The following is a 27,161-nucleotide window of genomic DNA, read 5'->3' as shown; positions in this document are numbered from 1 at the left end:
CTCTGGAAATGAACGCCAACATTGCATTTGTCTCCTTCACCACCGACTCAATTTGGAGGTGAACCTTTAGGGGATCCTGCACGAGGACTCCCAGGTCCCTGTGATGGGGAGCAGAGAGACTGCTTTCTCCAATCATGCGTGCTATGGGCTTTTTGATGTCAACAGGATTAGTGCTGAGAGATGGTCGGTGCAAAGGGGGGCCTTTGTCCTGTGCATGGTGTTATACTGGCAAGTAATGCCCTTTATCAACAGGAGACTGGTCCTCACACATATTGGTCACTCTGCAAGCATGTAACGATCATCACAAGTGCAGGTTCTTGTGTTTTAAAAGTATATGTGAATATCCTTAAACTGGCACCAGACTCCATCTAGTGGCTTGTAGATGTGCAGTGACATTGAAATGTTTTACAAAGTTAAATGTTTATGTGTGTGTGTGGTGTGAGAGAGTGAGAATATGAGTGAGGGAGTGTGTGAGAGAGAGTCTTTGCATGAGTGTGTATGAGAGAGTGAATGTGTATGTGAGAGTGTGTCTATGGGTGTAAGTGTGTGTGTCTAGATGTTTGTGTGTGAGAGGGTGTTTGTGTGCATGGATGAGTGGGTGTGTGTGTCCGCGCATGCGAGCCTGTGTGTGCGCGTGAGTATTTCTGGGTTTGTATGCGAGAGGGATTAGGATGTGCAGAAATGCTCTGAAAACCAGGCTGCAGAAGGGAGTCAACCTTAGCTTCACTTTTACCTTGCTGGGCTTGTGATGTCCCAGTGGGGAAATGCAGCCTGTGCTGTTATTTACCCTGATGATCTGAGTTAGCTGCTCTGCACCAGGGAAGTGTGGTAGGATAGAAGTTGATGGAGTCTGTAGACAAGCGAGGGTGGGGATGGGCAAGTGGGTTCAGAATTCTTCACAGCCCACTTGGATCTTATCTCCAAAACTCCTCTCTCACTCTCTGCTGATTAACGCCAAATAAGGACAGGAATGTGCTTAAGCCTCGTGGAATTACCTCGTGGAATTACCTCGTGGTGCTCTGCCTAGGTTAAGGGGTGGATGTTCACTGGGTGTTTCCCAAGAGGATCCTGCTTCTTGGCTGAAGGCTGGGTGGTTGGTGGGGGAATGAACTTAAAAAGAAAAAAAGTAAGATCTTCCCTGAAACAACAAGCGATTTTACCTTAGAATCTCTTCTGTAGCATTTCAACTAGATCCAGACAGACTTTTGGCCCCTGGTCTGACCACATCAGTAAGTATCTGGTGGAGTACGATCCCACCAAGGCAATGTGTGGGTTGTAAGATGTTTATCATTGACGAAGGTTGGGAATGTTGTGGCTTGTGTTAAATGGCACATTCACTGAGCTGTTCAACTCGAGACTCCTTTATTGTCATGTAATAGTACAGAACATGTAATATTACACAAAATTATCTTCTGCCTGCCGCAAGGCCGACAAAGAGTTGCCATTAGTGTTGCCCAGTGCCCCTTGCAGTACAAGAAAAGGAGCAGCTAAAGAGAGTCCTTTCAGAGACACTGAATGTCCATGGATTTGCCTCCAGTGCTCCTGCAAACTCTGCAGCCGCACAGACACCTGTTCAAACGACTGGCCATCCGAGCTCCAGATTCAAACCTCTGACACAGTCAGGAAGCCTTCAGTGCCCTTGGCCCTCGGGAGCTCTTCTTGCCGTTAGGGGGTCAACGTTGACACACCAGGCAGGAAGCCTTCCCCATCCCTCTTCCAACCCCCTGCATTTCTGAACCTCCTTTCACAAGCTTATGGCACGTGGTTCACAGGCAACCAGGAAACTTGGAGATCTAGCACAAGAAGCAGGTGACCAGTCAAATATGTTCTCTCATGTGGCCACACATCATATGGCAATACCTCCGCTTGGGATGTTATGTAGCATTGAAGGTGCTAGTTAAACACAGGTTATTATTGTAGCGCTTGCTGCACTGAGCACAGAAAAATAGAGCAATGCGTTTGAAAGATATCAAACTGGCAGTAGTGAGGCTGCTTTATTTTCTTTATCTGAGTGGTGTTGATCTTTTCACCCCTCTTCCAATCGTTGTTTATCATCTTGACAGAATAGGTGCAATTTTCTTCCATTAGAGCTTTCAGTCAAGACCGTGTGCGTGACAAGCTCTGGAGCCCTCCTTTCTCCACGCTGCGCAGATGACCCTAGCAGCTGGGTGACGGCTTTGAAAGCTCTGCTTTCTCCCACGTCAGAGTCCCTGCGCCTGCGGCTCACTCGACCTTGGCGCTGACCAGTGCCACCTCGTCACACTCTGGCATCGAGTTTGGGTGTTTCTCTGTCAGACTGAATCCACCCTTCCACTCTCCAGAATTCCGTTGTGTCTGAGGAATTAACATAAAACATTCCAGCACTGTGTAGGACCTCCGGCCCTCGTGCCAACCTATGGAAACCCACTCCTCAACAATCTAACCCTTCCCTCCCTCACACCCACAGCCCTCCATTTTTTTTTCTTTCATCCATGTGTCTTTCTAGGGGTCTTTGAATGTCCCCATTGTATCAGCCTCTACTACAACCCCCGGCAATGCATTCCAGGCACCTACCACCCTCTGAGTAAAATAAAACTTAACTGTGACGTCTCCCCTAAACATTCTTCCACTCACCTTCAACACGTGTATTTGCTGCTGAGTTCTGCGATATGCTGTGGTGCTGGTGTTAAGTTACAAGACTGCTAATCCAAAATCTTGGACCCTCGATCCAGAGGCCTAAATTCAAATCCCATTATGACACCTGTGGAATTTAAATGATGGGGGAAAAAAAATGTAATCCTGAAGATTCACAAACATACATCAGTGGAGGTACTGCCATTTTTACCTGAGCAGGTCTACATGTGACTCGAGCACCCATTCTCAATAGGGGGCACAGCACATTTAAGGGGAGCCACGCTCTGAAACCATAAAATGTTTTTTAATGTAGTTGATAGGAGGAAAGTATGGAAGAAACCAACTAAACATGACTGCTTCACAGGGTAGAGGGCCCATAGCCAAAGAAAATGTTCTAGACCACTCCCACGTTGATTCTGAGCACGACATGCAAGCCTCCAGTGCACAAACGTGCTGGGGAAACTCTGCAGGTCACGCAGCCTCCGTTGGAGGTAAAAGGGTAACTAACTACCGTTTCAGGCCTCGGCCCTCTCAAGGAGTGTACTCCTGATGAAGGGCCCAGGCCCTTAACCATTACTTTCTATGGACGCTGCGTGCCCTGCTGAGTTTCTCCAGCATGTTTGAGTACTGCACCCAGCATCTGCAGACTTTCTTGTTGAACAGGAGCCTTCAAGTTCATGGGCAATCAAGAATGGTCGGTCATGCTGGGTGGCAGTACCCAGATTCCCAATGAACGATATACATTTGAAAAAATTCTGCTTTTGCTACCCATAATTGACATGATTGCATAATTCCTCCATCACCTATAGTTGGAAAATGGATTGATACAAATATCCAGGTTTGATGGAATATGGTTTGTACAGTGACAGTTTGCTGAAGAAAAATAATCCAGGACACTACTTCCATTTACGAGTTTTATTTGCAGCGGTTCACGAAAACACTGATAAAACAGATTCTGTGGCAGGACATAATTCATAAAGACTTTTTAGATGATGCTCTGCAGACTGCAACACACAAATGTACCAGAGAAACTCCACAGGTCACGCAGCTTCCATAGGAGGTAAAAGGCAACCGGGTCCTTCTTCAGGAGTCAGAAAAAACAGGTAGGGGGTGGAGCACAGGATGACAGGTGGAAGGATAGAGGAGAAAGAAGCCGATAAATGATTGGGGGAGAGAGCAGAGGGGCAAGAAGGGTAACACTTTGATGGAAAAAGTGGGGGGGGGGGGGTGAGGAGCTATGGGAAAGGAGACAGAGGGGTGGGGTTAACAGAAATTGTAAGATGGTATTAATGCCATCTGGTTGGAGACTGCCATGGCGGAATATAAGGTGTTTTGCCTCCCATTTGCAGGTCTGTAGACTGTTGTCATTCATACATTTTTTTTGTTTAACTAACTATGCAGACTGTTGCAATTTGTGGACATCTTTTAGATTTGGCTCTAGGTCATTGAGGTTCTTTGCACAACTGTTACACTTCATGCGGACTTTTTGAATGGATTCTAGACTGGTGTAATTCATGGAGATTCTGTTGACCTGCTGCATTCACTGGAGATTCTAAATGACCTCTATGGCATGCTGTATTTCATGGAGACGTGTTAAACAGATGCTGTAGACCTATAGTTTATGGGGATGTTTAAGCAAGGCTGTGGAGAACTAAGGAGCCCATGTATACAGGTGAAGTTTCCAGTGATCTTCTAGATTCTACATTTGTGGAAGCTTTTTTAAATAGACTCTGTGGACTCTTGGAGACTAAGTTTATTATTAGACTGGTGTACTTCATCAAATAGGTTCTGTGAGTTAACAATTGTTTTGTAAATTAATAATTGTCTCTTTATACTGCGCCACCTGCAAGTCATTGCCTGATATTATGCCAATAAACACTGTTCCTTAATATGTGAGAAGTACAACCAGTGATCATCAGTTCATCCAACTGCCTTTTAAAGATAATAATCTTCCTTTTTTTTTGTCTCCCCCTCCTTCCTGTAACCGTTGGAGGATATTATAATATCTGGTGAGCAAGTTAACGAAAAGACCAGGTTTTACTGTAAAATCAAAACAGAGAATGCTACAAATGTTCAGGGAATGAGCAGCATCTGTGGGAAGAGGAAACAATTATGCTCTTGGTCAGAAATGGGGAAGGAAGAAAAGTTAGTTCTGTGTTGCAGTTGGGTAGGGGAAGTATCTGCAGGACAACGGGAATCTCAGTGATGGGGTGAGGCCAGGATTGCTGTGAAGATAAGACATTGGTTGGGGCGATGTCAATAGGACAAAGAGAATCTGCATCTCTAAATTTAAAATAAACGTACTGTTCCTCTTTTACAGTGGAAGGTTATCGGTAACATCACTGAACACCGTTGTTACCTGTTTGTGGGACAGATTCCTGTTGACACAAGCAGGTTTATACTTATCTTGGACTCTGCAGTTCACTGAAATGTAACACTCAGAGCCTTGACAGAGTGAAATTCAAGAGGCTGTTATCCTTGGCTGGAGACTGCATTAAGGGGTCAGCCAGTTGGACTGGGATAGGGAGAGATGCTTTAACTCAGGGAGCTGAGAGCCCTTGGAATTCATTACCCCAGAGAGCACTGGATGCTCTGTCCACTGTCTGACCAGGTGGGAAGGTGGTATTGAGGGACACAATTAGTCACAGTCTTATTGAATGGTAATGTGATGTGCCTACATCATGGAATGACATCGATCAGTTTTCAGCATTCCCATCTTTTGACGTGGCACAGCTCACTCTTCCTACATGGGTTCCTTGCCTGGCTTTCCTCAAGGGTAGGGCAACCAAAAACTTGAGGTAGGGGAAAGATTTGAAAGAGACCTGAGGGGCACCTCTTTCACTTAGGGTGAAGGTGGGTCTGTGGAACCAGCTGCCAGAGGCAGTGGTAGAAGTGGGAACAATTGCAACTTTTTTGGAGAGTTTTGTGGAAATGTTTGAAGTGAATATATTTTCAACATACAACTTGTTAAGAAGCCCTTTGGACCTTGAGCCCAATTGACCTCCAACCCGGGAGAAAATCCACGCAGACATGGGGAGAACATACAAGCTTCTCACAGACAGTGCCAGATTCAAACCAGGATTGCTGGCGCTATAACAGCATTGCACAAACAGCTACACTAACAACCTGGCACTCAACGTCAGCAAAACCAAGGAGGTGATTATGGACTTCAGGAGGGAATCAGGGGAACACAACTTCGTCCTCTTCGGGGCTCAGTAGTGGAGAGGGTCAAGAACTTCAAATGCCTGGGTGTCAAGATCTCTGAGGATCTGTCCTGGAGGTTCCGTGTTGATGCAGTCATGAAGAAGGCTCACCAGCGGCTAAACTTTGTGAGGTATCTGAGGCGGTTCAGTATGTCACCGAAGACTCTAAAAAACTTCTACAGGTGGACCGCGGTGAGCATTCTGGCTGGCTGCTGGTATGGAATGGAGGTGCCGAATCTCAAAACAAGGAAAAAACTGCAGAGGGTTGTTAGACATCACAGGCACCAGACTTCACTATGTGAGGCGGTATCTTTTAAAAAAAAAACAGCCTCTGTCCTCAAACACCCCCACCACCCAGCCTCAAGACGAGCACTCAGCAGCCATCAGATTCCTGAATAATCAATGAACCAAAGTCACTGCCTTACTTTTCATGCACTATTATTTTTTTATATATTATTGTTGTAAGATGGTTATAATATGAATATTTGTGCTACGACGCTGCTGCAAAACACTGAATTTCATGAGTTGTTCATGACAATAAATTGTGATTCAAATCCGAGGGAAGGGGACTAGTTAAGGTAGGCATCTTGGTCGGTGCAGTCAAGTTGAGGGCTCTTTCGGTGCTGTATAACTCGGAGGCAGAGAGGTTTTTGAGAAGCACTGGTGTGAATGGATATCAGAGGCAGGTGGAAATGTTACAATCAGGCCATCTTACTAATGACAGAGCAGGCTCTAGGGATCTATTCCTGCTCCTTATGTGTACGTTCAAGCAATGACTCAATGAGAAATAGATATGAAAAACAGAGGGGAGTTGAAGGTTCGAAGCTCTATAAGACTCCTGTGCTCGATGAGAAAGGTGCCGTCACTGAATGTGTGCAAGGTGCTTGCTTGTGCAGTTTAATTTCTGCTGTAGTCAGTGCAGTATTCACAGTTACAAGGCCAGCTGGAGGAAGATGACGCATCGTCAGTTGTGACTCAGTGGGCAACTCTCTCCTCCCTGTCAGATGCTGTTGGTTCAAGCCCCACTCTGGAGATCTCAGCACAAGATTCCAGGCTGAGCACTTCTACTTCGTCAGGAGTGTGTGGAGGTTTGGTATGGCCACCCCTACAGAGGTGTGGTGGAAAGTGTGCGATCTGGCTGCATCACAGTGTGGTATGGGGACACCAATACCCCTGAACCGAAAGCTCTGCAGAAGGTAGTGGACATAGCCCAGGACGACACAGGCAAAACGTTCCCCACCATCGAGAACATGTGCAGGGAATGTAGCAGCAATCAACAAGGATCCACGCCACCCAGCACACGCTCTGTTCTCACTGCTGCCGTTAGGGAAGGAGGTAAAGTTGCTGCAAGACTTGCACCACCAGGTTCAGGAACAGCTGCTACCCCTCCACCATCAGACTCCTCAATGACAAACTCAATTAAGGACTCTTAATTTTGCACTTTATTGATTTTTTTTCTCTCTCTGTATTGCACAGTCAGTTTGTTTACATTTCTTTGTTTACATATATGAATCTTCTTGAGTACAGTTTGTTGCACTACCAATAAGTGATAATTCTGCCTGGCCTGCAGAAAAAAATCTCAGGGCTGCATGTGTGATGTCGTATGTACTCTGACAGTAAATCTGCACTTTAAGCGGACAGAACGGACTGCACCGCTGTGTAATGCTCAGTCACCCTTTTGAGTGGACATAGACAGACGGCTGGCAACCATGATGACGAACAGTAAATTCTTCGCCCCCCCCCCCCCCCCCCACCTCCATGTCCCCAGGCCGATGTTTATCCCCGCAGTCTCACAGTGACTTGGCCCTTCCTACAAATTGTTCTGTCCGATGTTCCTTCAAACATTGGGGCTAACATGGCGTCTGAGACTTCCTGAAATGGTAAAGGGCACTACCTAAATGCAATCCCTTCCGTTCTTATTTCTTGTTCTTTGTTCCCTGAACTTGATCCCACCTGCCCTCCCACCATCCCCACCCCGCCCTCACTAACTTCCAATATTGAGAGGACTGGGGCCACCGTTCCTTGCTCTGCTCTTTGAAAACACAAAACAGGAGTGCCTGGGATGGAGGGAGGGAGGTGAAAGTGAAGAGGATGGTCGGAGGTGTGGAGAGTGGTGGGAGAGGAGAAGGGGTGGGATGTGCAGAGTGGGTGGGAGGTGAGGAGGGAGTGAGAGGGATGGAGGTGAAGGTGGAGGATGGTCGGAGGTGTGGAGAGTGGTGGGAGATGAGGAAGGGTGGGATGTGCAGAGGAGGTGGGAGGTGAGGAGGGGAGTGAGAGGTATGGGGGGGATGGCTGGTGGGAGGCGAGGAGGGATGAGAGACGATCTGAAGACATATTAGAAGCGTTTGAGGACATCGATTCCAGTTGCAAAAAGGCACGATGTGGCTCATCGGACTTGCCTTAACTTTGAGAAATGTCATGATTGACTCCTACCCTGAGGTGTAAATGCTTCACTCTAATTCAAACTGGCTTTTTGTCAGTGAGTTCGGGGAAGTGAGTGGAGAGAACTAAAATTAAAAGTCTGCTGGAAGTATTTTTCAAATGTTTATTGAAAAGTGGAGTGGGTGCTTTGCAGTGAGATTTTTCAGATTGTGTGGATTATGGTTCCGACAGTATCCCTCGAGAACAATTTAAAACACGAAGCACCATTAACCCCATAAAATGTCCCATGAAGCAGGAGGGGAGCGTATTTGCAGAAATATCTCAGGATCTAACCACATGAGTGATCCAGCCTGAAATTCCAATACTGTGGTGAGAGAGTGTAGCACTGTCAAAGGTTCAGTCTTTCAGATGAATCATTAAACACACAGGAACTGAGTCGGCCTTATAGCATCCATAGGAGGTAAGGATGTATTACCAACGTTTCAGGCCTGAGCAAAAAAAATCAGGCCTTCAAATTTCCCAATAGGAAGAGTTCTGGGTCCTGAGGGAATTCTTTACCTCTGATTTTTTTTCTAGGATTTGGCCTAGTTGCACACAACATCAATCGTTCCTAAGTCTGACTCCCACCTTACATCACCAAGATGAGCTTCCATGTGTTTCCCCTTTCAAATCAGGGTCTCTATGTCAGTAAGGTCATGGATGGACCTAATTTATCTTCAAGAGAGATCTTACCTGAAAGTAGCAGAGGAACGTCTTATTTGACAAGCCATTTTTTTTTTTTTTAGTTGCTCCCGCTCATAACACTCCTCTTGAATTTGCCTACTTTTGGCCCCTCTCCTTCTCAACCATTCTTGTCCAGGCTCCAGTCTAAAAGTCTTTTAAATGTTGTAATTATCCCCACTTCTACCCCTTCCTCTGACACCTCTTTCCACAAATTCACTGCCCTCCGTGTTTAAAAAGTTCCCCTCAGCTCCCTTTTAAATCTCTCCACTCTTACTCCTTAATTTTAGAGCTCCCTACCCTGGGCATACGACTGATCATTCGCCTTACCTCTGCCCCTCATTTATAAGGTAACCCGGTAGTATACAATGCTCCAGAGAAAAAAAATCCCCAATCTATTCACATGCCCTTCTTAATTTTGCTTGTTTTTCTATTCTCTCTCTGTCTCTCTCTCAGCTTTCATTGCTCAAGGAAAACAGCCTATCAAATCCCTCTTGGTAATATCCTTGTGAATCTTTTCTGGGCTCAAGCCTCGCTGCTCGAAGACATCCTTCCTGTAGCTGGGTGACTAGAACTGCATGCTGCACTCCAAGTTGCATGTTGCGAGGTTAATTGCCCACCCTAAATTGTCCCTATTGAGCAGGTGCATGGTAGACCCAAGTGGGGGGGGGGGTGGGTGGGATGGGAATATTGGAAGAATACATGGGTCAGTGTTAAAATGGGTGGTCAATAATTGACAGGATCTCCTGAAAGGCATGTTGGTACACTGTATCCCGATTTTGGTCGACTACCGGTAACCAGTGGTGTTTCCCAGGGGTCATTGTTGGGGCAACTTCTTTTTTATGTTGTATGTTAATGATTTGAATTGTGGAATTAATGGCTTTTGTGACCGTGTCAGATTATACAAAGGGGGCAGGTGGTGAAGAGGAAATGGAGAGCTGCAGAGAGACTTAGATTAGGAGAATGGGCAAAAAGTGGCCGTGTGGTAAAGTGTACGGTCATGCACTTTGGAAGAAGAAATAAAAGGGTGGACTATTATTTGGATGGGGAGAAAATTCAAAATTCAGAAAGGACTTGGGAGTCTTTGTGTAGGATACCCTGGCCCTAAACCTTCAGTTGAGTTGGTGGTGAAGAAGGCAAATGCAAAGTTGGCATTTAAATTTAGAGGATATAAGAGATGTGATGTTGAGGCTCTATACGGTACTGGTGAGGCTTCGCTTGGAGCATGGGGTACAGTTTTGGGCAACTTATTTCAGAAAGGATGTGCTGGTATTGGAGAGGGTTCAGAGAAGATTCACAAGAATGATTCCTAGAAAGAAGGGATTAACAACAGAAATATGGAGGAATTTCTTTAGCCAGAGAAATTTGCTACCATAAGCAGCTGTGGAGGCCAAGTCTTTGGATGTATTTAATGCAGAGATCAATAGGTAACTGAACAGTCAGGGATTCAAAGGCTGATGATTGGGTTGAGTGGGAGAACGGATCAGCTTATCATGGAATGGCAGAGCAGACTCGACTGGTTGCATGGCCTGCTTCTGCTCCTATATCTTATGGACTCATAATTGTGGCGCAATGTGTCGCCACACAGGGAATTTGCCAATCATAGTGAGCCGCAGGACAGTGTTGGGCTGCCTCTCAGAGACGTAACCTGTCACAAGACGAGAAGATAAGGGGAGGCCTTTCACAAGCCACAGCTGGGGCCTTTTGCTATCACTTTAAGTGTGAAGAGCCTTCCTATCTGATTTACACAGGGCAGTAATATAATGTGATTCCTTGCATACATTGAGACTCCTGGGAGTCTGTCACCCTGCAGAGATGATTGTGATTGTGCCTGATAGAGTAATGAAATGTCAGTCTTCATCACCGATGACAGGCGTGCAGGAAATCCAAGTCAGCGCAGCAGTTCGCACTTAATTATATATTAAAGGTGCAGCGGGGCCGATTGCTAATCAATTTAAACGGACTGCTAGCTCATACAAGCTCCTGGGATTGGGCGAGGTTATGGCCTGGAATAAAAATGCAGAGTTCTGTTGGAATCGAATGTCAGCAGAAGAAGGGGTGAGAAGGTGATATAAGATTTGAGAGTTTCAAAGCATAGAACGTTACAGCTCAGAAAACAGGCCCTTCTAGTCTGTGCCGAACTCTTATCCTGCCTAGTCCCACTGACCTGCACACAGTCCATATCCTTCCTTACCCTTCCCATCGATGGACCTGTCCAAATTTATCTTATGTTAAAATTGAGCCTGCATACACCATTTCAGCTGGCAGCTCGTTCCACATTCCCACGAGTGAAGAAATTACCCCTAAACATCTCCCCTTTCACCCTTAACCTGTGTCCTTTGGTTTGTATCTCACCTACCCTCCGTGGAAAAAGCCTACTTGCACTTACTGTTATCGATGCCTATCATAACTCTACCAAATCTCCCCTCATTCTTCTACACTCCAGGGAATAAAGTCCTAGCCTGTTTAACCTTTCCCCATAACTCAGTTCCTCAAGACCTGGTAATATCCTAGTAAATTTTCTCTGCACTCTTTCAATCTTATTGATATCTTTCCTACAGTTGGGTGACCAGAACACTCCAAATTTGGCCTCACCAATGCCTTGTACAACTTTACCACAACCCAGCATTTATACCACTACTTTGCCAAAGTGTCAAAAGCTTTCTTCACAACCCTCACTCGAGTTTATTGTCATATGCATGAGTTACAATGTACAGATGTATAATTTCTTACCTGCTCCAGTTACACAGATATTAATGTACACAACAACTATGATATAAATTAAATTATCATAACATGTTATGGGTCAGAAAATGATAGATAAATATCCAGTGGCAATTCATTAAAAAAGTGATGTTTCAGTACTGTGTGTCAGAGAGTGTGTATGTCAGTGAGAAAATGTGTGTGTGTTATAAAGTGTATGCGTATATGTGTGAAGGAGTGTGTATGTCAGTGAAAAAGTGTGTATTTTAGAGAGAGTGTGGGTATATGTTTGTGAGAGAGTTTATCAATGAGAAAATGTGTGTTTTAGAGAGTGTGTGTATATGCATATGAGAGAGAAAGAAAAACCCCTTTTGCTATTGATAAGCTGGAGCATTTAAACGTAATGTTGCCCTTGAGAGTGTGGTACTTCTGAAACCACCCCTCTGTATATTCTTCTTCCTTCTCACTGGCACCTCTCAGGCGTGTTTGTTCATAATAATTGGGGCACTGTGGTATGGGGGAAAGCTGTGGAATCCCCTGCTACCATTCTGATGAGTCATGAATGGCAGGTGGTCTTGCATTAGGAATGGGGGAGAGGATAAGAGCAACAGGGGAGAAGCTACTGCCCCTTTACATTACTCTTGCAATGCAGCGGTGTTGACTGTGGCGGAAATGAGATAATGGGCCAAAGGAAACATTAGTAGGGTTGAGTGAGATGCATTGTCAGTGAGAAGACTTCTGCTGCTTGCCAAAGCTTGATTCGCAGAACCTTGGTTATTGACAGAAAGAACATTGTCCATTCTGCTCCATTTTTTTTTTAGCTCTCAGTCTCTCACCCAGTAGATCACTACTCCTGTAAGGAATCACTCAGGTACATTCTAAATGCGGTGAGGCTTCCATCTGCCATGGACATTTGAGGGAGGATGTTCAAGATTCCTTTATTGTCATGTAATATTCCAAAAAAACTGCTTTCTACTTGCTATAAGGCAGGGTTGCCATTAATGTTGCCTGGCACCTCTTTCAGTACGAGAGAAAGAGAAGTCAAAGAGAGACCCCTCAGAGTCACTGAGTGTCCATGGATTCACCTCGAGCGTTCCAACAGCTTCTGCATCCGCACAGACTCCTGTTCGACCCATCGGCCACACGAGCTCCAGATCCAAACCTCCGACCCGATCAGGAAGCCTTCTGCGCCCTCCTTGTTCTCAGCACCCTCTTGAATCCCAGCTCCCTTAGGGTCATCACCTCTGCTTCACTTTCTCATTGAGGGGTGTTCTCCCCAATTCTGGTGCCCCTGCACTGGTCCATTGCTCCCCAGAGGTCCGTAACCCCCTCGTGGCTGCTGTTGAGAGCAGGTGCTGCCATCTTGGGCTTTCCCAGGTCTGTCTCGGTGGCAGTGCTACTGTTACAGCAGCTCCGACCGCGAATTCACCTCTAATCCTGCCCATTATTGGAAGTGCATGGTTTACTGTTTTTCGTCTGACCAAGCAAAACAAATCCTTTCTCTGTATGCTCTTCTGATCACGAATTCAGAATCGAGACCTCGATCTGTGCCACCAGTTCCAGTGGCTCCCCTCCAAGATGCAACACCATACTGACAAGGAAATGAGATGAGAGTTTATTGTCATACATCAGTAAAATGTGCTGAACTTCTTACTTGCTGTAACCCACGGATATGTTAGGTACACCAAAAATATTATGAACTAAATTATCAATATACCATGACACAGAACGGAAGATAATAAATTGGAAAGGATAGATAAATATTCACAGTTGAAGTTAATGTAAAAGAAAGTAATATTTTAATGCCCCAGAGTAGTTTACAGTTGGGGTTACCAGTGTATACCTTCACTCTTTCATAATTGCAGAGTTTTAGGGGACAGCATTCACTGCCCATCACTAAATGTTATGGAGTACGTGGTTTCAGGACATGGTTCACCTCCATGTCCTCCATAACATTTAGTGATGGGCAGTGAATGCTGTTTCCTACTAACATCCAGAGCCAACAGATCAATGAAGGAGAGTTTATGAATGAAAACCAAGAGTTACTACCCAAGGATCCTCAGCGTTTGCTCTGAAGTGTCAGTTTCGTTCTCTTCTTCTCTCCCTCAGTCCCATCCTTGAAATGGTTTGTGTTGCGTCATTGTTCCCTTCCACGCTTCATAATGTCAAAGCCTGAGGCCGTTTCAATTTTTTTTTAAATGAAAAATGCTGGAACTCCTCAAGGAGTCCAGCAACATCTGTAAAAAGTTTGTTGATCTGTCACCAGAACTGAAAGATCAGAGAAGGTAAAGATGTGGAGAGAGCAAAGGAGACTAAGATGAGCTGAATGGTGCAAGGCTCGGGTGACTTCAGGATGGTTCCCCTTCTCCACTCAACTCAGACTATCACCATTCCAAGTTTACAAGCACACCCTCTCTTTGTTGATCCCTAGTTGAGTTCTGTCATGGACCTTACAGGGAGTCCTGAAGCATCAGCTCATTGTGGACCCACCAAAGTTAAACCGAGCTTGATACAAATAGGCAAATATAACAAGAGTCGTCCCATCAGCAAGGTGGGCGGAATCGGCTTGTGAGTTTGCGAATGCTGTTGGCTGTTCTCTTCAGAGAATGGTGGTCGAACACCCTGAAGCTATATTGAGCTGGCTGGGCTTGTAACCAGCTTTTTAAAATGGTAACAGAATCTGAGGAATTCACACATTGCAGGAAATCACAGATTACTATTTAACTATCTTTTAAACGGAGTTAGCACTTTCTAAGGAAACACATAGGCTATTATTATTGATGCACACGAGTTGAAATCAAGCAGAGATGTCAGGAGATCACTGAGGTATCATTAAGTTGATGACAGCGCATTAGGAGCTAACATCTCGAAAGCCTCCAACGCTTTGATAATTGAAAAGATATTTGAGAGCATTCCAAGCATTCAGTGAAAACCTGCCCCGTATCAGGCAGATGTTGGGGCCCGAAAAGCCACAGATGGTTGTTGTAGATTGGCGGCTTCAGTGTGGGGGGTGGTGGGGATCGGATGGTAAGGGGGGGAGGTGGGTGGGGAAGGAGATCTCTTGTAAAACCTAACAGTCCCAAAGATCCCAAACCAAGCGCAAAGACCACACCAAAACATTCCTACATTGAAACTAAGCCCTTCTTTGCCCACAGAAAGTCTTCCCTCCTTTAGACCATAAGGGCATAGGAGCAGCAATAGGCCATTCAGCCCTTTGTGTCTGCCCTGCCAATCAATCAGGAGCTGATCCACTTTACCACTCAGCCTCACTGCCTGGACTTACTTCACCCCATAACTTTTGATATCTTGACTAATCAAGAACCTATAAATCTCTGCCTTAAATGACCCGGCCTCCTCAACCATCGGTGGCAACAAATTCCACAGATTCACCATCTTCTGGTTGAAGAAAATCCTCTGCATCCCTGTTCTAAGTGGTCGTCCTTCAATCCTGACATTGTGCCCTCTTGTCCTGGACAAACCAACCATGGGAAACAACCTTTTTACATCTTCTCCGTCCACACCTTTCAACATTCAAAATGTTTCAGTGTGCTCCAAAGAGCACAGGCCAAGATCCATCAAATAAGTCTCATATGATATCCCTTTCAATCCTAAAATCATCCTTCTGAACCCTCTCCAATGAGACCAAAACTGCTGACAATACTCCAAGTGAGGGCTCACCAGGGCCCTATAAAACCACAACATCACATCCCTGCTCTTGTATTCTAACCCGCTTGAAATGAATGCCAGCATTTATTTGGTTAAGCTCCCATTCCATTCATTCACTGCTGCAGAACCCAAAGGGACCGAGTTTGCACTTATGCCATGAAAGGTCTATTAATCCTCACATCTCGTTGCAAGCTCTGCTCCTCTGGTTCTCTCAGGATTTCACAGGGGTTAAAGATTCATCCAGATATGAATGGATACCCTTTGTGACATTGAAAGTAAAATTGTTTTACCCAAACTGTTGATTGACCATTGGGAAGGAGGGAGCCATTTGGGTGTGAGGATCTGCAATGGCGTTAACATAGAGCACAGTACACGCCCTTCAGCCCGCAGTGTTGTACTGAGCTACTCCGCAACAATCTAACCCTTTTCTACCTCATACCCATAACCCTCTATTTTTTTCTTTCATCCATGTTCCTGTCTAAAAGTCTTCTGAATATCCCCATTGTCCCAGCCCTCACCACCATTTCTGGCAATGCGTTCATCACATTGTGAGTTAAAAAAACCTACTTCTAATATTTCCCCTAAACTTTCTTCCACTCAAACAGATGTCCTCTAATATTTGCTATTGTCATCCCAGGAAAAAGGTACAGGCTGCTCACCCTATCTAAGCCCCTCGTAATCTTATATACTTCTCTGAAGTCACCTCTCATCCTATGACACTCCAAAGAGAAAAGCCGTGGCTCTGAATTCCGTGCTCCGTAAGGCATGTTCTCCATTCCAAGCATCATCCTGGTAGATCTCCTCTGTACCTTCTCCAAAGCTTCTTTATCCTTCCTGAAATGAGGCAACCAGAACTGAACACAATAACTATAACCCAAAGGTGATTGTGGCTGATTGACAGACTGATGCCAATTCCCAGTCCATCATCAGGGAAGATTGGTGCCATGATGAAACTTCACACTGCCGATCTTGGAAAAGTGAAATGACGTGGATAGAAAGGGAACATTCTTTTTCTCTCTCTCTCTCTCTCTCTGCCTCTCCTTCTCCCTTTGGAATGTGAATTATTTTGACAGCCATTAACCAACTCTGAGAACCAATGAAAAAGATAACAATTAATATTTTGAATCTAAAAAGTGCAGGGAATTTACTATGGAACAAAAATTTGAGTGTGTGTGCATGTGAGTGATTGTGTGTTCATGTCTGCGTATTGATGAATCTGCTTTGTGCTTAGAAGTCAGAGACTCAGTTGAAGCCAAAACTCCAAGACCCCTCCCCAAGTCTTGCTGAGAATAGCAAGGTGGGGTCTTCAGCCAACATATTTTCTCCCACCCTTGGCCCTCATTTTCCATTTACAGTGATGGCCACCTCAATGGCTCTTTAGAGGGTCTGATTTTTTGAAAGATGCCATGGAATGGCAAACCCTGCCTCCAGAAATGGAAACATCTTCTCTGCACCCACCCCTATCAAACCTGCCCTCATCTTCTCTCTGTCATGAAGAATCCTGTCCAGCATAATCATTATCTGCATGCAGCAATTTAAGATGACCCAAAATCATAAATATAAGTTCTCTCATTGTCTTGTTTTCGCTCTCTCTCTCTCCCCTCCCCACTTCCTCATCCCTTCTCCCTATCTGACACTTTTCCCTCTCTCTTACTTTTTCTTTCCTATCTTCTCTCTCTTTCAATTCCCCCTGCCCCCAACATCTTCCTTTGGAGATCAGGTAGTTCTGCCTCGCACCTGAAGCTAATGGTTTTATCTCACCTATTTTACACTGTGGCCTAGAATTAGAGACTTCTCTTTTCTCTTTCCTTGCCTCTCTATTCCCTTTTTGTTCTGTTCTGCTGCACTATAACCGTCTCCCTCCCACATCAATGTCTGAGCAGGCAGGTGTGTGTGACAGGAGAAGTGTGTCATTTCTGCCACTTACTTGTTGTACTAATTAATAAGGGAAAGGGCACATTTAAATTAACTTGCAACCACAAATATAAAACCAGCATATGTGAGGGGGCTGTGAGGAAAAACATTGATACTTTGGAATTCATTGTGTTCAGCAGAAACAAACATCAGAGATTTGAAGAGGCAATAGGGTAGGCGTGAGAAAGAACAATTAGCAAGAAAGGCCCAGGAGGAAGGTTATCAGGATTGCTGTGCTTGGAGTTAGCACAGGCTCTTGGGGTCAAATGGCCTTCTTGTGCCACACAGTTGCATTTACAGTCCAAAGCAAAACACATGCATATATGTGAATATACTCACATAAACACTTCAAAATACAATGTACATGCCGACAAAACTCATTCAGGTGTACATACAATCTCTCTGCCCCATCAGTCGAGATCCTGCTTTGAAGAATTCCAGCAAGTCATTCTGGTAGATCTGAGTTCCCTGAAGGATGCAACGTATCTGCCCCATGCCAGCGACTTGGCTTCTTCTCCCTCCGCCATCCGTCATTCACGAGATGTGTGTCCAAAAAGAGGTGTCACTGCACGATGCAGAAAGAGGGAGACAGAAAGGCCCCGAGTCTCTTCACCTCTTCTTCACACCAATGATTTGTCCAGTATAGTCCATCTATTAATGCACCAAACCTTCCCCAGGAATGTGTTACCAGGTTAAAAGTGACACTACCTACGTCTGGTCAAAGTTTGTAAAGGAATGGCACGGTTAGCTTATTACGGCGCCAGCAACTCGGGTTTGAATCTGGAGTTCACTCATTCTCCCCATGTCTGCGTGGGTTTCCTCCCACCCTTCAAAATGTATGGGCGTCGTAGGTTAATTGGGGTATTTTGACATTGTGAGCTTGTGCACTGGAAGGGCCTGTTGCGATGCTGTTTGACTACATCCTGAGCTGATCCATTCTCCCACTCATCCCACTCCCCTGCTTTCTCCCCATAACCTTGATACCCTGACTATTTAGATAGCTATCCATCTCTGCCTTAAATGCATCTAACAACCACCTCCACAGCCGCCCCTGGTAGCAACTTTCAGAGGTTCACCACTCCCTGGTTAAAGAAATTCATCTGTTTTAAATGGGCACCGTTGAACCCTGTTGTGCCCGACTGTCTTGTTCAAAGGGGAGGGCAGACAAAGGTTCAGGGAGACACTTGGTGGTTCATAGAATGACCTCCGGTGGCTGACGTTTAAAATCAAGCCTGTGCATAATGCCAGCGGTGGTTGAGCGTAGCTATCTCAGGGTGGCGGGAGATCACAGAGACGGGAAATGAGGATGGGTTGATTGAAGAATTGGGCACAACAATCTCAACACAATTCCAGCCTTCGCAGACTTCTGGGTGTCCCCACGCTTGAGAATATTAGTTTTAAATGCAGGCGTTCTGAAAGTGGAACTTGCACCTTAGATTGTTAAGTCAAGTTTACCATCAACTGATTGTACAAGTACAACCTGATGAACCAGCGTTCTCCGCTCCTTGGTGCAAACCATGCACATAACCAGACGTAACACACATACAGACAACAATACGTGCACAGGACAAGTATGCATATATACAAATAAATAAATATCGTTCTGTGAATGTAAGAGCTTGGAGGGTAAGTGTGAGAAGTTCCTTTGGTCGTTCACCATTCTCACTGCCCGTGGGAAGAATCTGTTCCTCAGCCATTTGGTGCTGGTTCTGATCCTCCTGTATCTCTTCCCCAATGGGAACCGATGAAAGATGCTGAGTGAGGGGTAGAAGGGGTCCTCAATGATTTTGCAGGCCCTCTTCAGACAACGATCCTGGTAGATCACATCGATTGTGGAGGGTCGGGGGAGGGGGACTTCTTTGATCCTCTCTGCCACTCTTATGGTCCTTTGGATTGATCTCCAATCCATTTCTCTGCAGCAACTGTACCCACACTGTGATGGAGCAGACCATGATACTCTCAATAGAGCTCTTGTAGCAGGTTGGCCCGATGGTGGCTGGTCGCCTTGCCCACTTCAGTCTTCTCAGGAAGTGCAGTCGCTGTGGCACCTTCCTGACAACTGACGAGATGTTGTGTGTCCATTAGAGGTCACTTGTTAAATGGAGTCTATGGTTGAATGAGGATATTACAGGCAGCTGTGGAGTGGAAGGGCATTCAGAAGGGGCACTTTGGAAAGGGAGGCAACTGAAGGTTGAGAAGTAGACATGAATGAATTATTTATTGACACACCTATGAAAATGTAGTCTGTTTTTTTTAAATTTAGTCATTCGTGATGGTAACAGGCCCTTCTGGCCCACGAGACCATGTGGCTAATTAACCAACTAACCCCGTACGATTTTGAAACGTGGGCGGAAACCTGAGGAATTCCCATGCAGACACGGAAAGAACGTAGAAACTCCTCACAGTGCTGAGTGCAAACACAGGTCACTGGCACTGGAATAGCGCCACGCTAACTGTACCGCCCATCGTAAGAAACTTTATTTTGCAATCTAATTCATACACCAGGTACTGCGGTAACAACAAATAAATTGCCAACTAAACAAGGCAATGACATGGAGAATAATCCCACAGTACAGGGTATGGAGAAAAGTACAGTTATAAAAGGGAGTGAAAGGACATAAACTTTATCCAATGTGGGACCCATTCAAAAGCCTGATAGCAGCAGGAAATAAACTGCCCTCAAATGTGGAGTGCATATCTTGTGCCTGGTGGTAGAGAAGGAGAGAGGATGGAATAAGTCATAGAATATTCCCAAAACAGCGAGACGGCCTGATCTGCGTACACAACTCCGCAGTTTCTTGGGCGGTATGGTTAGCGCGATGCTATTGCGGAGCCAGCAGCTGAGCATCCAATCCGCTGATATCTGGGAAGGGTTTTTTTTTTAAACATTCTCCCTGTGAACTGTGTGGGTTTCTACTTACCCTCCACAAAGTAGGTCAATTGGGCGGTGCGAGTTTCAGTGGCCAAAGTCAGCTTCTACCGTGCTGTGAATAAAGAAATAAATTCCATGCAGTTTTGAGCAACACCGTTCCCATCCCAAGCTGGGATGGGAACAGGACACTTTCTGTGCTGCACCTGGTGAGAGACCTCAGGGATGTGCCCAATTTCTTCATGCCAGGTTTGGGGTTAGATTCTTGTGACTGCCTCCGCATCTAAATTGCTGTGAAAAGCAAGTGATGGCGTGTTAATCACTTCTGCCGCAGGCGTGGAAATCAGCCACCACAGCCAAGGCACCTTGGTGTTGGTGCCTGTCCAGTTACAGCTCATGAACAACTCAGCTGTCCGCTTGCATTGGCCTCAAACGCTCAGTGACAGATGGTGCCCTGCCTCTCCTGCTGTCACCAAACTGTCAATTAGACCATTGTGAATCCACCGTAAGACGGCGGTGCTTAAGGATCTAGGCTTCTCCCTGGTGCGCAGCGGGTAATCACCACAGCCTCACGCGAGGTTGCAGAGCCCTGTGATTAAACAGTGGAGGGTGCCAGGCGTGGAAGGGGGCACAAAGTCTGATACATGAGCAGTGAGAGTGTGAGGTTTTAGTTCCTGCTGGCTCCTTACCCCCTCCCCCACCCCCAACTCCATTCCAGTCACTCAGTCACCCACGAGGAGCAAGAGGGAAAGAGAATTTGGGGGAAATGCAAGGATTGGGGGGGGGGGGCAAGGCACAAAAGTGCTGGAGAAACAGCAAACTACGCGACATCCATGGGAAGTAAAGGTTAGCCAACGTTTCAGGTCTGGGCTCTTCATCGGGAATAAGTAATGTAGACAGGCACCTAAATAAAAAGTTGAGGGGATGGGAGAGGAGGAAGGAAGGCGATATGGGTAGAGCACAGGCTAACAAGTAAGAGGTGGATATAGGTGGGAGGGTAGAAGGGAAAGAAGCTGAAGTGTTGGGGTGGAGAGAGCAGTTCTAAGAAGGGTTGCTTCTAGGAAAGGGAAGGGGTGGGAGCTGGAGGAAAGGAGGCAGAGAGGGGTAATGAAAGAGAGAGATAGAGAGACCCAGGACAGAATTTGGAGTCAATGTTTATGCTATTTTGTAGAAGACTGCCAAGACGGAATATAAGGTGTTGTTCCTCCACTTTGCGGGGGTTCTTGGGGATATTGGGGAATCTGATTTGGAAGAAAAGAGGTTTTTAGCAGAGCAAATGAGGTTCTTGAGGCATATAAAAAATGACAGGAAAAACCTCAAGAAAGAAATCAGGAAGGCTGAATAAAAGACATGAGGTTGCTTTCTCAGACAATGTGAAGGAAAATCCAAAGGGTATCTACAAGTGTATTAAAAAGCAAAAGGGTAATAAGGGACAGAATTAGTCCCCTTGAAGATCATAGTGGTTGGCTTCGTATGGAGCCAAAATGGATGGGGGAGATCTTAAATGTGCTTTTCTTTTCATCAGTATACACTCGGGAAACAAGCACGGAGTCGTGGGAAGTAAGGAAAACAAGCAGTGAGATCATGGGACTTGTACAGATTAGAGGAAGTGCTTGCTGTCTTACAGCAAATAAGAGTGGATAAATCCCCAGGACCTGACAAAATATTTCCTTGGACCTTGAGGGAGGCTAGTGTAGAAGTTGCAGAGACGGACAGAAATATTGAAAATGTCTTTAGCCACAGTGTGGTGCCAGAGGATTGGATTGTAGCTCACATTGTTCTGTTGTTTATAAAAGGCTCCAAGAGGATCCCGGTGAGCCTGACGTTAGTAGTAGGTAAATAATTGGAAGGTGTTCCACGAGCTCGAATATACAATTATTTGGATAGCCAGAAACTGATTAAGAATAGTCAACATGGCTTTGTGCGTGGTAGGTTGTGTTTAACCAATCTTGTAGAGATTTTCGAGGTTACCAGGTAAGTTGATGAATGAAAGGCTGTACATGGACTTTGGCGAGGTCCTGCATGTGAGATTAGTCAGGAATTCATAGTGAAGTAGCGAATTAGATTTGACAATGGCTGGATGGGAGAGGCCAGAGAGTAGTGGTGGATTATTGCTTTTCAATCTGGAGGCCTGTGACTAGTGGTGTGTTTCAGGTCGGTGCTGGGAGCTTTGTGATCTGGATGCTAATGTGGTAAATTAAATCAGCAAGTTTGCAGATTACACTAAGATTGGAGGTGTTGTGGACAGTGAAGAACATTTTCAAAGCTTGCAGAGGGATCTGGACCAGCTGGGAAAATGGGCTGAAAAATGGCAGATGGACTTTAATGCAGACAAGTGTGAGATGTTGCATTTTGGAATTACAAACCACAAAAGGACATACACGGTAAATGAAAGGGCACTGAGGGTGTGGTAGACCTGGGAATACAGATGCATAATTCCCTGAAAGTGGTGTCGCAGATGAATAGGGTTGTAAAGAGAAATTTTGCATATTGGCCTTCACAAATCAAAGTATTGAGTTAGGATATTATGGTGAAGTTGTCTAAGACATTGCTGAGGCCAAATTTTGAGTATTGTGTGCAGATTTGGTCACATAACTACAGGAAAGGTATCAATAAGATAAAGAGAGTGGAGAGAAGATTTACTAGGATGTTGCCTGGACTTCAGGAACTGAGTTACAGGGAAAAGTTAAATGTTAGGACTTTATTCCCTGGAGCATAGAAGAATGAGGAGAGATTAGATAGAGGTATTTAAAATTATGAGGGGGATAGGCAGAGTAAATGTAGATAGGCTTTTTCCACTGAGGATAGGTGAGATACAAACCAGAGGACATGGGTTATGGGGAAAAGTTTAGGGGGAACTTCTTTTCCACAGAGAGTGGTTGGAGAGTGGAACGAGCTGCCAGATGAGATGGTGAATGAAGGCTCAATTTTTATATTTAAGAAGAATTTGGACAGGTACATGAATGGGAGAGGTATGGAAGGCTATGGAAGGTGCAGGTCAGTAGGAATAGGCAAAAAAAATGGATTGACACAGACTAGAAGGGCCAAAGGGTCCTGTTTCTGTCCTATTGTTCTATGGATCTCTGCTTGGAGTTAAATAAGAAAGTCTGCAGATGCTGGGGTCGGGTGCAATACACCAACGTGCTAGATCATCCTGTCAAAACTGATCAGTAAACTCCAAGACCTGGGAGGCAACACCCCACTGTGTAATTGGATAATGGATTTCCTAACCTCCAGACCATAATCAGTGAAGATTGGTCAGAACTTCTCTTCCACAATCTCCATCAGTACCAGAACAACACAGGGCTGCGTTTTTAGCCCCCTGCTCCACTCATTTTACACTTCGGTACAACAATAACACCATCCTCAAATTTGCCGAGGATACCACAGTAGTAGGTTGTATAAAGGAAGATTGAAGACTTGACTGAATGGTGCACCAACAACAACCTTGCGCTCAATGTCACCAAAACTAGGGAGCTGATTGTTGACTTCAGGAAGGGAAACCCAGAGGTGTACGATTGAATGATCATTGGGGGATCAGAGATGGAGAGGGTGAGCAAATGTAAGTCCTTGGGAGTCATTATCTCAGAGGATCTTTCCTGGACCCAACTCACCAATGATATCATGAAGAAAGCACGCCAGCACCTTGACTTCCTTAGGAGTTTGCGGAGGTTTGGTATGACACCAGAAACCGTGGCAAATTTCTGCAAAGGTGTGGTAGAAAGTGTGCTGACTGGCTGCAACCCAGTCTGGTATGAGAACACCAATATCCTTGAGCATAAAGGCCTCTAAAAGATAGTGGGCGCAGCCTAGGACATCACAGGCAAAACCCTCCCCAATATTGAGTACATCTAGAGGGAACGCTGCCGTCGGAGGGCAGCAGCAATCATCAAAGTCCCACAACACCCAGTACACACTCTGTTCTCGCTGCTACCATCAGGAAAGAGGTGTAGGTGCCACAAGCCTTGCACCACCAGGTTCAGGAACAGCTGCTCCCCCTCCACCATCAGACTCTTCAACCACAAACTCAACCTGAGACTCAATTATGGACTCTTACTTGTGCACTTTATTGATTTTCTTTTTTATTCTCTCTGTATTGCACTGTCAGTTTGTTTACATTCATTATTTGTTAACAGTTCTTTATTCGTTTACATTTTTACACTGTGTACAGTTTATTTTTTGCATAATCAATTAGTGGTAAATCTGCCTGGCCCAAAGGCAAAAGGAATCTCAGGGGTTGTATATGATGTCATATATGTTCTCTGACAATAAATCTGAAATCTGAGAAACTCAGCAGGTCATGCAACATCCATAGAAGGAAAAGAGAAAAAGGACGTGTGGGCAGCTTTGGAATGGGGGAGGATCTCTGAGCTAAGAAATACCATTCCCATGTGACTGAGAACTCGGGCAAGCGAGTCTTCTCCAGATGGGTTATGGCTGGCAGGAGGTTTGGGCCAGAGCCCTTCAAGGAATGAGAAAAGGCAGTCTGACCCCAGAATTAAAAAAAAGAAATGAGAAAAGGCAGTCGGGCCCCAGAATAAAAAAAAGAAATGGCAGGGGGAACAGCTCAAATAGACAAAAGGTGATATTGCATTTGGAGAGGAGGACAGGAGAAAGGAAAGGTGAGAATTGATGGGGAGGGTTTTCCTCTGTGAGTGCAGACCTTGAAGAGGGGCTTAGGCCTGAAACATCGGTAATATATCTTTACCTCCTATAGACGTTGCAAGTTCCTCCAACATATCTTTGTTTTTACTACAATCACAGCATTTATAGCCATTCACGTTTTACTCCTTGGCAGGGTTTACCTGTTGGGTTTCCGATGTGTGACTCTGATTGGGGACATTGATCCAGCAGAGGGATAATTCCACAAAGGGGTCTTCTGCAAGCATCGTTCAGACCTTAGAGAAACACAAACTGCAGCTGCTGGAACTTTGCGCCAAGGATAAGAGGCTGGAGGGACTCAACGGCTCAGGCAGCATCCATGGGGAGAAATAGAGGGTCAATGTTTCAGGTCAGGACAGATCTCACCAGTCTGATGCCTTTGTCCAAGGGACTTGCCATAAAGTTTTAGTGAAGGCAGATCATCAAAGTAGAATCAATCATTCTGGCACAGAATGAGGCCATTTGGGCCATTTACTCTATTCTGGCTCCTGTCAGTTCCCTGCACCCCTGTAAGTTGTTTTTCTCCTGGGCCTTATCCAGGTTTGATTTTGTTTCCACCACGCTTAAAGTTGTCAGGGAAATTTTCTCGGAGGTTTCTCATCTAAAGTGTAAGGATGGCAGACTCTCCAGCCATCTCCTTCTGGGCCAGCTTAGCTTCCAGACAGGAACTCTGATCGGAACTGACGCAAACCTTCCGATGCAAGTGGACATGCCGCTTTTATTTTCCTTCTGATTTACCCCTCTCTGGTCCTTCTGTCAGACTTTTCTTTGCTAATTTTCACCTTCCTGTCCTGCTTGGAGTTCAGCGTCTGAACCTGAGCCAGCTGCCGCTGTAGATCTAATCATGGTTTTCAGAAGCTAACTACAAAAGATGGCCAACACTCACTGGTGCCTCTCTCAATACAGATTAACACTTCCCAATACAAGGGCCCAGATGGCCAGCACAACCCAACTGTCCCATCCATTTAACGTTATGATTGCCTGTTGCTTGGTTCCAGTTCACACGAGTTCTTGCTGTGCTCAGCAGGGTTTAGGTCTCATGAAACCACATCTGCAGGCGAGGGGAGTACTGGTCCAGGTCAAGTACTATAAACAGTGTCTGTCCTGTTTCTGAACACCAGAGGACTTCTGTTTCAGGTGAAGGGAGGAAAGTTTCAGGGAGATGTCAGGTGTAGGTTATTTACAGAGAGAGTGGTGGGTGCCTGGATTGTATTGCTAGGGGTGGTGGTGAAGGCTGTTTAAAAGACTCTTAGACAGCCTCATGGAGGGTTAAGAATGTGAGGTAGGGAAGGTTTAGACCAGCCATTCTCAACCTTTTTTTGGCTATGGCCACCTTAGGACCCTGCACAAAGTGAAGCAGTCAAGTTTAGTCGGTTTCTTCCGTTCTTCTCTACTACTGAGTACATTAAAAAAAATTTATGATTTCAGTCTGTTTCCCCCCCTCCCCCCCACATTAAATGTGCTGTGGCCCCCAAAGGTGAGGGCATACTGCCTCCGTTGAGAATGGCTGATTTAGATTGTTATAGAGGTCAACGCAACATCATGGGCCAAAGAGTCTGTACTATGCTGTAATATTCTATGATTCTGACCATGTTCCTAGGGGATCTTCCATCAAAGAAACAGGTGCTTTGGCCCAACTTGACCCTGCTGGCCAAGTTGTCTACCCAAGCTCATCCCATTTACCTGTATGTGGCCCATTTTGCTCTAAACCTTCCCTATTCACATACCTTTTAAATTAAATTTAGACATACAGCATGGTAACAGGCCAGTTCAACCCATGAGTCTGTGCCACCCAATTAACCTACACCCCCCCGGTACATTTTGAACAGTGGGAGGAAACCAGAGCTCCCAGGGAAAACAAATGCAGACACAGGGAGAACGTACAGTCAGCGTGGGATTCGAACCAAAGTCTTGTTTACTGGCGCTGTAAAGATTTTGCGCCAACTGTTCCGCTCTCATTCAAATAATTCAATCTCAACCTGCAGTATAGCAGCCCACTTTCTGATGACTAAAACATGGACATTTCAACAGAAGAAAGGTCTTCTAAAAATGCATTTTGAACTACTACAGAGGTAGTCATACTGGTAATGTGGAGCTCATTGACTCATTCAATTTGTACTGTGGAAATATCTTTTAAACATTGCAATTCTATCCGCCTATACACAGACCCACCACCATCTGAGAGAGAAAGTTGACCCTTTAAACCTTTCCCCTCTCACCTTGTATCTATGTCCTCCAGATTTGATTCCCCTACCCCGGGGGAAGAAGATGATAACCATTCATCTTATCCATGCCCCTCATGATGATCTATAATGTGCCCCCCTTGGGCCCCCACGCTTCAAGCAGAAAACACCCAGACTATCTGACCCCTCCTTTCACTTCAAGTTTGTCTTTATCGGTTTCACTCTTGTGAATCTTTGCAGCTTAAT

General features: G+C 45.4%; 1 protein-coding gene across 13 annotated transcripts in view; it reads left to right on the top strand.

The window, feature by feature from the left end:
* The window catches only part of msi2b (musashi RNA-binding protein 2b), a 482,764-nt gene that overhangs the window by 313,419 nt on the left and 142,184 nt on the right, over nt 1-27,161 (top strand). The window lies entirely within an intron of this gene.

Source organism: Narcine bancroftii, chromosome 14, assembly GCF_036971445.1.
Source record: "Narcine bancroftii isolate sNarBan1 chromosome 14, sNarBan1.hap1, whole genome shotgun sequence".
NCBI classification, from domain to species: Eukaryota; Metazoa; Chordata; class Chondrichthyes; order Torpediniformes; family Narcinidae; genus Narcine; species Narcine bancroftii.
The sequence above is the reverse complement of the archived record's forward strand: the minus strand, read 5'-3'. Positions and strand labels throughout refer to the sequence as shown.